The 14,098-nt window shown below is 36.2% G+C and overlaps 2 long non-coding RNA genes across 2 annotated transcripts; both read left to right on the top strand.

Annotated features, from left to right (window-relative positions):
- Nucleotides 1–2,572: 2,572 nt before the first annotated feature.
- On the top strand, nt 2,573–10,625 carry LOC140160322 (uncharacterized). Its single transcript, XR_011859949.1, has 4 exons — nt 2,573–2,695; nt 5,325–5,412; nt 9,014–9,192; nt 10,237–10,625. It is a non-coding gene; the product is annotated as an uncharacterized lncRNA (long non-coding RNA).
- Nucleotides 10,626–11,905: 1,280 nt separating this feature from the next.
- LOC140160321 (uncharacterized) lies at nt 11,906–13,858 on the top strand. The gene is made up of 3 exons (XR_011859948.1): nt 11,906–11,952; nt 12,629–12,685; nt 13,327–13,858. It is a non-coding gene; the product is annotated as an uncharacterized lncRNA (long non-coding RNA).
- The last annotated feature ends 240 nt before the right edge of the window (nt 13,859–14,098 follow it).

The following is a 14,098-nucleotide window of genomic DNA, read 5'->3' as shown; positions in this document are numbered from 1 at the left end:
TTAAAAAGTTCTCATATTGTAATAATAGACCAAAGATGATATACAACACCAAGATATGTGACTTATGCTTTGAAATCAAGCCAGGAAAAGTTATCTTCTGAATTAGTGTAATGTTCCATCCATCAAATCTATGATATGCCACAAGACTCCAGGACTGTCAGGACCATTAACTCTCAATATAAGTCGCAGTGAATGAGGAAAGACGGGAGATCAACTTTGAACATAATTGTCGTTCTTCTTATTGTAACTGAAGCACAAGAAAAACAATCAATTGTTTTTCATTAAAGGTGTTCCAAAGTCTATGCTAAAGATTAAAAGTCAAAGTTAATCTTCAGTTGGTGCTTCATTATCAGTATGACCGGGGCCACAGGTGAAAGCGCCGTTTCATTATACCCTGGCTGTTAGATTAGATATTCTATCAAGAAATGATTTCAATCTATCATCATCAACATAGACGTTGATCCGGGGGGGTAACCCCAATTTTTGCCAGGGGATGGTTCATATATTCACCCCCCCATGTTGATGCCTGTATGTGGGTGCCTGACCAAATTAACCTCATATTTGACCATTTTAGCCCCCAAAGTGCCAATTTATGCGCGCTAGGCCCAAATTTGTTCCGCGTTTGAACCATATTTCACCAGTTTACATGGTTTAACTTCAATATGGTAAATTTTTCGCCAGGGGCGTATCAAGCGGGGGGGCAGGGTGGACGAAGTCCATGGGCCCCACGCGGGTTCAGGGCCCCGAGCACTAAAGCAAAAAATTAAATAAGGGCTGATAATGGAGATGATAAAAGCAGACCCGGATTTACCATTGGGCCAAATGGGCCCGGGTCCAGGGCCCCTAAAATTTGGGGCCCAAAATTGTTCTATGCATCTTTCTTTTAAACCAAATAACAGCATGTTTTTTAGCCAAAAATAGGGCACGCAAATGTCCTAGCAACATCGGAACAAAATATGTTAGTCCTCCTCTATGGCCTGCAAATTTTGGCTTGGCCCTGGGCCCCCAAAGGGTAAATCACTCCCTGGTTAAGAGGGCCCTTGCTGCTGCTTGTCCATGGGCCCACGATGCTTTTGCTACGTCCCTGTTTTTCGCGTGCTTCGCGCGCATTTGTATCATAAACTTAATCTGTCGCCAAAAGATGCTGGATTCACTATACACCTATCCGATTTCGCCATTACTGCGGTGTCCCAGATGTAAAACTGCGGTGTCCCGAGGTCGGGGGTTCCATCCATTATTTATTGTGTGCTATACATAATTGTACCCGGGAATTATACACAGCAGTGATATTCAATACACAATCATGAGTATTGAATTACGAATTAAATCTCCCGCTCTGGTACATCTGTGTTGCCGTCAATAGAGGGCCAAATACAGTAAACGCATCTCGGATTGGTGTATACTTCAATAATTGTTTTCCAACCCCATCCGGCAACCCCCCCCCCCCCCATGTCAAAAAGAAATCTACGCCACTGATCATCAACTATATCACAACAGAATAAGATAATGATTTTTGTCTAAATTTCACAAGTAAAGAAGGTGAAAAGAGAAGTTTCAAATTCAATGGCACAATTCTCAGAGAAAACACACATTTGTTCTTACTATGCAAACTTGACATTTAGTATGGAATATTTTTTCGCAAAATCCCAAGACTGATCTGGAAGGGATCTGCATAAACCGCACGGGCTAATTGGGGTGTGTCGGGAGATGATGTAAAATAAGTTTTTGACAGAAATTCTCCTTTCCAATAGTTTACATTATGGATTTTTTTGTCCGAGGTGGGGCAATTTGTTTTTGTTTGTGTGTCTGAGGTGGAGCAAATTGGTTTTTTTTTTTTGTCTGAGGTGGAGCAATTTTTATTTTTTTATGCTGGCAGATGTCAGACAATTTTTTTAAACTATCCAGCCCCCACCCCCTTGATATCTGCACTTTGCATGTTAACTGTACACATTTCCAGTACAACGCAGTGAACTTAGGCCTAAAAAAATTAGGGTAGGTCGGTCGGCAATTTTTTTAATTATTTTTTTACACCCACGGTAAATTGCGTATGATAAAGGCCTTGGAACTTTTTTATTTTATTTTTTTTTAATTTGGTTTTTATTTTATTTTAAATTTGTTTGTTTTTTTACAACAAAAAAAATAAATAAGAAAAGAGTCTAGGCTCGGGCCTATTTTTAGGGTCGGTCGTGTTACGCCAATCAAAACAATTTTTTAGGCCTTAAAAGCTCTTAAAGGCCTTGGACATTGGACAAGGCTAAACTGAAAAAATTATGTTGTTTCTTTTGCGGATTGATACACAAGCCCTTTAAGCAAAGTGTGACTTTTATCACGTGAGGGAACAGTTTTGGCGTAATAATATTTTTCTCATCTCAACCGGTTGGAGTTATTTTTAAAGAGGTAGGTCTACATAAAAAATAATCAGAGACATCAATAATTTGTGTAAATTTAGTGGTGGCGTTGCATATGTTTACACTAAATGTTGGCATGCGCAGTATGTCATCGGATCTAGCTGTGAATTTGAACCCCCTCTGTGATTGAATGGAATGTCCTTCATGACGCCAGCAATCAACTGAATGGACTTTAAAAATTCGCGCGAATTTTTAAAGGCCATCTGAATGCGTATACAACTGGACGTGTCGGAGAGACACGAGAGGTGATGATACAATTAGCCCGGATAAACTGCTTGTATAAAACGGTAAGCTTATGATCAAATAATAGGGCCTATAACATAAAAAAATGTTATTGTATAATTGTTGATACAACTTCGCTGCAATTTTTTAAATCTAGGATTCGGAAATTGGTAATTGTTAGGGCACTTACATGGTAGATAAGGATATTTTGATCAGGTACTATACTACTGTGGTAAATCATTCAAAAAATATGAACCACTGAGAGATATATAATTATGTAGTGTTAAAATTGCCTTGTCTAGTGTAACTTTGAATTTTGCTTGTGTGTCAGTTCCCTAGTCTGCTCTCTAAAAAGCTGTAAAATATCTTTGTTCTTCTTTGGTGTTGTCCTGGAATGTTGACATTCACCTCCGTCAGTCATTACGATTTCCACTGTCCTTCTCATGGTGAGGAAGGAACCAATATACAATCCAACAAGCCAAGTGATGGTCAGAATTCAGTCTTTGCTTGCCCTCCAGTGGGATTTTTGGGGTCGGTCGGTCAGTCGGAAATTCATTTTTATTTTTATTTCTTAAGGGTGGGGTATGAACGTTTGGACAGTATTTATTATGGGACATGAGAGCACATCAGACATATCGAATTGCATTCTGAATACGAAGAATGTCCTTCTGATATCAAATAATTTTCATTTTTGAAATTCACATAATGTAATACACATTTTATGGCAAATGATTAAAAATTGATATTTTTGATATTTAACAGTACTCGAAGTAAACTTTACAAATCTGATGATTTATGCTTAAAGTGCATGTAGGCGGGATGAAAAGCCGACGATCAATTGAAAATTTTGACCTTTCGTATTGAAGATATGGATTTTTTTCCCAAAACACCAAAACAAATTAGGTCTTTTTGGGAAAAAAATCCATATATTCAATATGAAAGGTCAAAATTTTCAAAAGAATATATCATTAGATTTATAAAATTTACTTCGAGGACTGTTATATACCAAAAATGTGAAAAATATCAAATTTTAATAAAATGAAAATTATTTGATATCAGAAAGACATTCTTCGTATTCAGAATGCAATTCGATACGTCTGATGTGCTCTCATGTCCCACAAAAAATACTGTCGAAACGCTCATTCCAGATCCCTTAAACTTACAGGCATAAGACGCCAAGTTTATTTAAAGATTATGCATGAATGGATAGTTATAAATATTATGAGTTTTTAGTAATGATTTTCTTAAGAAAAATGTTGTTGCCAAATTTAGCTTTGAAATGAAATTTAGACACCGGAAACGTAATAAAAAAACATTAAAATTATAAACTAAAAACTAAATTTTTTTTTAAATGCCCGACCCTAATTTTGGCCAATTTTGGGTCGGTCGTTGGAGGGCAAGCAAACAAATTTGCTTTGCCGAATCGCCCAACAAGCGACTTCACTACATCCCCCATTATTATGTGCAGGAACTATTCCTCTATTCGCCAAACGCCAAGAGTTTCTAGAATGCTGTTAAAATAAGAAAATTTATAATTTATTGCACATTCTTGGGAAGCGTGGTTACCTTTTGAAATAACCGAGTGACAGGGTTTTCAAGAAAATATTTTTCCTGTCAAAACTGAAGCATCCTCTGAATAAAAGAAAATATAGATATTAACTGCACATCATATATAACGATTCGTGATACCCAATTGTGGCACATTTGATGTCGTTTATGAGGCAGATAATTTTATTTCAATTTTATATACGCCAAAATAATTTTTTAATTGAGCGAGAATGGCGATAGAAAAAACGTTGAAAATTACATGTAAAAATTACATCAGACCCCGCCAAAGATTACTGTTTCGTTTTTATGGTAATCTAATCTTTTATTTCCTGAAATAAAATTAGGGGTATAATGTGGATTTCTTGTATAAATGATAAAAACATCGACATGTATACAAGAAGCTACAAGAAAAAGGGTAGGCCACGCTGACCGACATACGGCGAGTAGCCACGTGCTAGTCAAAATCGGTATAATGTATAAAAAAACTATTGTGCATGTATAGGCTCATTTATTTTCGGATTTTTGTATATAGAACACGCAATTATCAACAATTGAGCGCTATTAATACACATTAATGTTTTTAAACAAATAAAATTCCAAAATATGATAGGGCCTATGTTTTCTGTCTTTGCTTGTCACGTGGTATGTTGAAGTAATGAAGTTCCGATTATATGTTTAAATTTACACGATGATACCAACAAGTCCCCGGTGGGCGAGCGGTCTAAGGCGCTGGTGATATGTCGATACTGTATAGGACTACATGATCGCGGCTCAGTGCAGCGTGGGTTCGAGCCCCGCCCGCGCCTCTGCCGAAATAAATTTCCTTATTTTTAAAAATTTCATATTATGTGAGGGAAATGTGGCTGGGAGAATGTGTGTATGGCGAAGAGTGGTGTGTGCAGGAGCTAACTACATACCAAACATGGAACCATCTATACAATTAAAATCATTATTTTGGGACATTATTTATATTTGCAATTATGTAAACAAAGCGCCCACCCAAAATGATGTTATAAAGCGACCTGAGTGGTTTATGGAATAAATACAGAATGTTTAAAAACTTATATTTTGATGCGTATTTTGTTTGACCCTCCTTACAATCTATCACTATAAACCTATAACAATTACACATTTTCCATCTTGCAGGTTATTGGTGAAGCAAGCATGGGATGGCAATGTTACTATGGTTACCATGATAGGCATCTTCCACCAAATTTTAAAGAATGTTTACCAGGTAAGCATTGTAACGACAAGATAGTGCAATTGATTTCAGTTTACATGCACTACAATCATGCAAATCATGTTAAAGTTGTCATATTTGGCAGATGAATAGTATTTATAGTGCTAATTTAATCCAGGCTATGGACGCATTTTAACAGTACCCTCATTTTAGTAGAGAAAAGGTCATCGAACTTTGCACAGAGGGTCAAGTTCAAAATTACTCAGAGCTGTTCAAAACTCCACCATCGTGATCATCGATCCTCTGGTAATAAGGATTCAGAAAAAGTATACTAACATAAACGGTTCCAAAAAGTCCCGCCCCCTCCCTAAGACATTTTAGTATAATCCAAAAACGGCTTGATAAATTCTCTTGTTTTAAAGTTTGGAACATAGACTGATTAGTTATGCATCAAGTGAACGGGGTTTTGGTGCTATATTTTATCATCATTGCAAATCAGTGCAGCCATTTATGAAATTTTCGACCAAAAAAAGTTGCATTTTTCTACATTGGCTTTTATGCTTCAATTTGTGTTTGATAATTTTTTCCCTTCAAGTGAGTAATGTAATCAGAAAGAAGCATAATTTAATTAATTTAAATTTAAGCTTTTCCTGATTTAAGTGTCACACATTAAAAAACAATGTTGACGGTTCAGTGAATAAATTACAATGAATGCTGCAGCTTATTAATGTCTTTCAATAATGAAAGGAATGACCAATGAAACAAGTGTATAGGGATCCAGCATAAAATATTCAACCAGGGATTTGTTGGTCCATTGGTTAAATTAATCAGTGAACACAAGATTTATCATTGAAGTTACAATTGTTCCTTCCTTAAAGGGCAGGTCTATAGCAAAAACAAGGTTTATCTCTCTTCGAAGAGAATAATTATTACATTACAAGTTGACACTTGTTGCAATTTTTTTGTGCGTATTTCTCCTGAAAAAGGAGAAATTGTGTGGGTAAACATGGTAAAGTTCAGCCTCGTACGTATTCTTCCCCCGTTTGAAGCGTACATGTTCTCCCCGTTTGACTGATGACGTAGGTAAATGAAGCGGACACTTTATCGTGCTCTCATCATACAATCACAATCACTTTGACAAGTTTGACATTAGCAACAATGAGTTGTACTATCACTTACCATGACAATGCTGCATAACAATATGCACGCTATTGTTCTTTTTCCGGAACAAAGCCCACACAGTAATTGTTACTATGCGTTTGCTTTGTAATATTTCATCCAACTGAAACTATAGCATTGCAATATACAGGGAAATCAGATACATGAGTTTGTGGACTAACACGGTTTATATGCTAGTCTCAGATGAAATTCTAAGCTCAAATTATGTATTTATTTTTTAGGCCTAATATTTCTCATGATATTGATATACATATGAATTGTAATATCACAATTGTCTAATATATAAAAAAGAAGCGGCTGATTTTATCCATATGTTAAAAAACCATGAAATTTGTAATACTTAATTTGGAATTTTTTTCTGTGAACAGCAACAGTATACGTTCTGTCCATTGAGAGCGTTTATAGTCCCTTTTCTCACAGCGGGCACATCTCATTTCATGACGTCACCGGTTTTCTAGGCCAAATCTGTCTCGTTCGAAGGAACTCACCGCTTAAGTTGGTTTTTGCGGAATATCAATTTTAAACGTCTTAATTACTCGAAAAAGGAGTCATTTTCATTGTCCTCATAATATTAGCTTGCCAATGATATGATGGGTGTTTTTGCTATAGACCTGCCCTTTACGTTTATTTAAAATAAAAAACTTGTTAGATTTATGCATTTTAGTGCATACAAAAGCCAATTTAGAAAAGTGCAACTTTTGAGTAAAATTTCATAAATGGCTATATGATTACTCACTGATCAATGTTTGAAATGTGTAAAAATTAATTCATGAACATCTTAAGTTAATTTAATAAAAAACAAAAAAAAATAGAGAAACATTCCTTTTTGATTAATTTTCTTCCAGTAAAAGAGGTCTGATACCAAAAGTCATGCATAAAAAGCCCATGTAAAAAAGTGCAACTGGGGGAAGAAATTAAATTTGCTCTGATTTTGATGAAACTGGTCTCAAAATTATTTATCTTGTTGCAAGAAACCAGAAAACTATCCTGGGTGCTTATCTAGGTAACATAACAATGTGTCAAGGTCAAATTTATTCAATAGAACCCGGGAATAGAACTCAATGCATGTGCCACTCAATGGATATCATCGATTTTGATGAAACAACCTACATAGCACAAAGTATTATTTTACTGAGTTATCATAAAAAGACCAATAATTTGGGACCATTTTCAACAAAATCGAGCATTTTTCAATTTTGTTCCCTGTGGTGCCAAACATATACCTATGACGTTACATTTTTAGAGAATAAAGGTATTGTTTTTTAGCCTCTGGAGTGCATCTATCGTCTCATATAACACGGGCGACATCATTATTTTAAGTAAAACAACGAGGCGAAGCCGAGTTGTTTTACGCCAAAAATAATGATGTCGCCCGTGTTATATGAGACGATAGATGCACGACAGTGGTTAAAAATAATACCTTTATTCTCATTCTTAAACACTTCAATTGAAATAAAAAATATCATACAAATTTTAATCGAAGTAAATCTACATTTTGCAAGGAATTACCTAGGGCTTAAAATCGATAAGTCTCGTTGTTGCTGTGCGCCTCCGATTGGTCCAAATAGCAATTTACATTGTATCGATGAAACCAGTTGAAATAAGAACGAAATCCATAATTTTAATGTCATCGTTTAGGACAAAAATAATGCTCGGATCACCTAATTTCGTGCAACAAAAACCGGTGGATCACCTATAGACAGACCCTATCCAATAACCGGAACGGTATAACAATTGATATGACAGGACAGATTGGTCATGGAAATAGTAGATGAGATCTACTATTTTGATTGGTGAACATATTCGATAGGGTCTATGCCCTAAGTTGAGAATGGACTGTCTCACTCGATTTGTAAAAAGGTCGCGAACCCTTTTGGCATGTTTGGTGGACCCAAGTAACTGCCTAATGAGGCAAAATTGAAAAGAAATGGGGTTTTAAATAATTATTGAACTTTGGAATTTGAAAAGTATAAATCACGTTGGGTCTAAGGTTGTGCTAACGCTTTTCTTTGATGAATTTGACCAGTGTTTTATTTTTTCAAATATCTTAAAATCTCAAGAATCTAAGCTAAATGCAGCGAATTTAACATAATTTGCACAATTGTTATGGGAATTCATTTACTATTGGAGTAAGAGGTTGAAAAATGATTCTATTTTGTGATTAATTTTATATTAAGTTAGAAAGTTGGTAAATGTGTGTCAGACAGTGGTGTAACTAGACCTGACCTTCCGGGGGGTAAGATTAAAAAATTCTGATTGAAAGTTGAAGCATTTACCCACTGGTGTCAGAGATATGTCAAAGCAAAGTCATTAATAAAGGGAAGGAAACATGTGGTATTATGTGGTATTTTAGAATGGCAAAATTGCAAAATTATAAGGTGCTCGGTTTGGACAAAGTTATTTCGACTTAAATTGATCTTACAGTATTTTTTGTTGTTCAAAATTAATCCTTTCAATTTGACCCTTAACATTTCAGACGATCAATGCATGCAGATGAATATATCAGTTATGGAATAGATGACAATGGTGAATGGTACTATATGATAGGTGGTGACCACTTGGGGACAATGGTGAAGGGTTCCAAGTACTAGTATGTAAAAACATAAATGGCACAGAAAGTGGCTTTTAAATTTAAGCAAATTTTACTAGCGTTTGGTAAGTAATTGATTTGCTGTTTTGCAGTCAAAATCTAGAAATTGAAATTCTTGAATAAGCTTTTAATTATGTGCTCATGTTTGTTCTGTTTCATTGTCATGTCTTTCCTCCTTCCGTCCTGATTCTATGTGTCTTGTATGTCTCTGGCCGCTCTTGCAGAAATAAATTCCTGTCCGACCGATTGTACTTTATATACAATTGCAACCAATTGTACAGTACAAATGCTATTGTATATCACCAAGACAGTACTGTCGGCGACCGGTGCCCCTTACCCCATCTTGGGGTGTCTCCCCATCCCAGGGTGGCTCCAAAAGATCTAGCCGGCTTTCTCGTCTCAGGGTGGCTCCCCGAGATCGAGCTGGCTTCCCTCCTCCCGACTTCCACGTCTCGGAGTGGCTCCCGAGATCGTGCCAGTCTTTGTCTGTCTATTGTCTTTGTCTGTCTGTCTTCTTTTTCTTATGTGTTTGTCTGTACTGTCTATCTGTATGTTTGTCTTTCTTGTCTTGTTTGTGCACTTTGTGGTCTTTGTCTGTCTATATGTCTGTTTAATGTTTTTTGTTTCATGTTTTATGTCCTGTGTTTATGTATGTATTCCTGTCCGACCAATTGTACTGTATAATTGTAACCAATTGTACAGTACAAATGCTATTGTATATCACCAAGACAGTACTGTCGGCGACCGGTGCCCCTTACCCCATCTTGGGGTGTCTCCCCATCCCAGGGTGGCTCCTCAAGATCTTGCCGGCTTCCTCGTCTCAGGGTGGCTCCCCGAGATCGAGCTGGCTTCCCTCCTCCCGACTTCCACGTCTCGGAGTGGCTCCCGAGATCGTGCCAGTCTTTGTCTGTCTATATGTCTGTTTATGTTAATGTTTTTTGTTTCATGTTTTATGTCTTGTTTTTATGCATGTTTTGTGTTTGTGTCTATCTTGTTTTGTTCATGTTGTGTTCAAGTGCAAGGTATAGGGAAGGGGCAGGGGGGAGAGGGTGCGCATAGCTGTAGTATTTTATGTACTAACATTTCTATTCTATTTTTGTTTGTTTCAGATGGCTTTGTGGAGACGGGAATTGGAGTTGCGAAAGAAGAGGAGGCAATAAATGGTCAGTATTTTGCTTTCTGTATGTTTTTGTATGTGTTTGTGTTGTCCCTGAGGAGAAGGATGAGGAGTGGTGGAGGAAGATGAGGAGTGGATGAGGATGAGGAAGTGAAAGAGGATGAGGAAGTGAAGGAGAATAGCAGGAGCATTTTACTTGAATTGCTGAGTATGAAGCCCACTCTATGTCGACTTCCTGAGCCTTTCAGCCTGCAAAATGTGTAGATAACATCCTTGCTGTTCATCATGCTTGTAAGAAATACTTAAGTGAGTAAATCTATATATTGATCGGGAGTTCAGTGTCTGGTATCTGGTTAGGCTAGAGTTAGAGATAGGGTCAGGGCCAGGGTATAGGGTTAGATGTGGGGTTAGGGCTAGGGTTAGAGGTAGGGGAGGGTTAGAACTAGGATTAGGGCCAGGGTTGGGGTTAGGTTAGAGATACCAGCCTGCATTTCTGCATCAGTACATAGAACCTACTCATGAGAAGCATTTAGTGCAAACACGGTGAGCAGTATGGGTGTTGTCTATATGTTGTGCTTGCCTGGATTGTCTTTTGTTTGTCTTCAGAAAGTGGGCCCAATGCTTGGTGATTGGAGCATTCTGTTCCTGTTTTCATTGCTTTTTTTTTACTGACACCTTTTTTTTTTTTTGTAAGTGATTTTATTCTCTCAGGTCATGCATTTGCTAAATCGGTGAAGCTTATTTACCAACTGCCTATGTATCATCGATGAGTAACAAACAGTGATGAGCTGTACAGCAAAGACCACTAACCAGGACCATTCAAGAAAAGTAGTTGGATTGGCCACCGTGATACTTCAGGATGAGCCTTTATGTTTACCACGATAGGCATCATCGGAATTTACAGAATGATTACCAGGTAAGCATCACCTATGATATGGAGTTCAGTGTCTTGTTTCACAGCACTGAAACTTCAAATTTCATGCCAAGAATTTACCCCGACGTCTTAACAAGGATTTCTTATTATCACTCTCTGATAATTTTACCCATAAAACTTAACGGAATCATAGGAAAATATTCTTTTACCTATTGTGATGTGCACTGTTTGTATGTATGCATGTTGTGTATGTCTTTGTTCTTGCAGAGGGTTATGTGATCAAGGTAAAATGTAAAGCCACGATTTCTCCGTGATACGGAAAAACGGACAAATTCACGGAATTCGGTATTTGCTCACGGAAATGTGAAAATGCCACAAGATAGTGAAAACTGTAAAATGTCTTAACTTTTGTGTTGATTTGCAAAAGGTGATTTTTTACCAGTAATCAACCATTAAACAATCAATTCTAGCATTAATTCTAAGCATTATGATGCAAGATTCTGGCCATACTACAGAAAAGGTAAGACAAATTACGCTTTTAAAACATGTTTGTTTTAACTTTTCAGTGCTCTATAGTGGAAAACTGAAAATCACGGAAATAGTCACAATTTGTAACACGGATTTTAAATTTTGTAACACGGAGAAAATGTTCTGTGTGTTGACACATTTTGTATTTTGTGCTTGGTGAGATGCTGACATGATTTAGAAAATGTATTAATATTTTTAAATTTGATTGTTGCATTTTGCAGATATTGATGCCTGGATTTGATGATGGTTTAGACGTTAGTAGATGTCTTCCTATTTCAATGAATGAAATTTGGGTCCCTGAACCATGTAAGTACAGTTAACAGAAAATGGATGCAATATTGCATTGTCCACTTTGGGACAATTCTTCCTGTAGCCAGGATTTTTTTGGACCTTTTTAAAAAAAAACCAAAACAAATCTGCTCATACAACTGGGAATGTTAAACTTTGGAAATATTTTCATTAAAAAATCAAATCCTATGTGATGTTTCAGACTTCCAAATTAGATCCTTTTTGGGCACATTTTAAGAAGTTCACCAATATGTGGACCTTAAAACAACCAAAATTGTAGCTGTATGTCATAAGGGGAAAATGGTAAATCACTCATAATCAAACAAATTATTGTTAGTTGCAGTTTAGTGAAAATAGCTTTAACTTGCATAAAATTATGCTGACTGGTAGTGGTAGCTGAACAAATCTTGCTCAATTTTGATAAATCACTGGAAATTGCGGTAAATATTTAGAAATTGCATGAAATTGTGATTGATAAAATGGTGCTATTGAGTTCAATTGAGTTAAATTCAATAACTGCAAATCTTACTAAATTTTTACCGATCACTACATCATCTGCATACTTTTGAAAAAGCTGAGGCAATTTCAGTGAAATTGACAAAATTGCTAATCTCCCTTATATCACACTAAAGTCTGCTAAGAAAGAACAACTTTGTGACCAGTAAATTAATTGTCTGTATTTTCTTTGTTATAGTATTTTCATGATCCGAGGAAGTTGGGTTTGCCTCCATGTTGATACTTGCATACAGAAGTAAGTTTCCTTTTAAAAGATTTCCACATAAGGGAACAAACCGAAAGTTCAATGATGTCCTATAAACAAAATTCCTTTTGTTTGGAGGCCAACCCCCTCCCTTTAAACCAAGTGTGAAATGTTGACAATTCAAAACCGGAAGATCAACTTTGACTGATATTTTAACTAGTTTTTGTACAAATGTGGTTAATGGCCCGAGCTTTGGATCTTTATCAAAGGCAAAGTAATCAGAATTTTGACACTCTAACTAAACGTCTTTCATTTAAAGGACGTCAGTCAAAGAACTGTTGGTTTATTCTCTAAATAATTAGTGGGTTCTCTCATCCAAAGTGACCGCATGACTGGAATTTTGAACACAAAATATGTCTTAATATAATATAATAATAAATCAAGTGTTGACAAAGGTAACAGTGTTTGCTGAAACGTACACAACATCGTTGGACAGGAAAAACCTATGTGTTTGTGCCAACCAGTTATAAAGGAGGTTTTACTTTAAGCATGTTCAGGGCCAATGATACATGAGGTTTTTCCTGCCCAACGACAAGTAAGTCAATTTTCTGTGTCAGATACAACAAACATTGTTTACTGAGTATAATATTATGTCCTTTTAGTTAATCACTTGTTTACTTTTTTTTTTCCAGTGTTTTGGAATCTGATTGTGACTGGTCCATCTCTAGTTCAACCATGCACCCACTTGTCACAGCAAAACCTACCAAACTGGAAGTACCATAATCAACATACAGAAAAGGGCAGCATTTGAAAAAACAATAGCAGTATCCAGTCACCTTCAGCAATTAGAGTAACTTGAATGATAACTTCACATACAATTCTGTGAACAATGCTGCGGAGATATATAAATAGCGGCTGCTGCTGAGGGCATGGATGCTGTTCATCCAGTACTTTTGCTGCCACTGTAATTTGAAAATTGATTGTAATTTATCTTCATGTTATATGTGATACATGAAAAGGGAGGACTTTGTGGCAAAAGACATAAAACAAAACACGAAAATAGTACGAATTTGGGACACTTTTCCACTTATAAAATTTATGAATGCCTTGATCAATTTTAACAAATGAGGTGTCATTGTCAAGCTTGCAAAATGCCTTCAAAGCAGAAATACTGAACTCAAAATTGACCTCACCTGTGATGTTCTCACTTTTCATCTGCTGCATCATATATAACTTTGTTAAAAATTACTGAAAATTTTTAATTTTTGTTCAATTTGCAAAGTGCATTTTGTTATGAGATATATCAAGTGTCTCTTTGAGATTATTTCTTCATAATCGGTCCAAAACTATTAATTATGCAGGCTTGGATATTTGGCATTTAAAATCTATTTGGCTGTTTTTAATAATTTTATTGTCTAGTAGTAAATGCATTCTAATCTAATGTCATGCTCAAAAACTGATTTG

Source organism: Amphiura filiformis, chromosome 9, assembly GCF_039555335.1.
Source record: "Amphiura filiformis chromosome 9, Afil_fr2py, whole genome shotgun sequence".
Classification (NCBI taxonomy): Eukaryota; Metazoa; Echinodermata; class Ophiuroidea; order Amphilepidida; family Amphiuridae; genus Amphiura; species Amphiura filiformis.
Note: the sequence above shows the minus strand (reverse complement) of the source record. Positions and strands in the feature narration are given on the sequence as shown.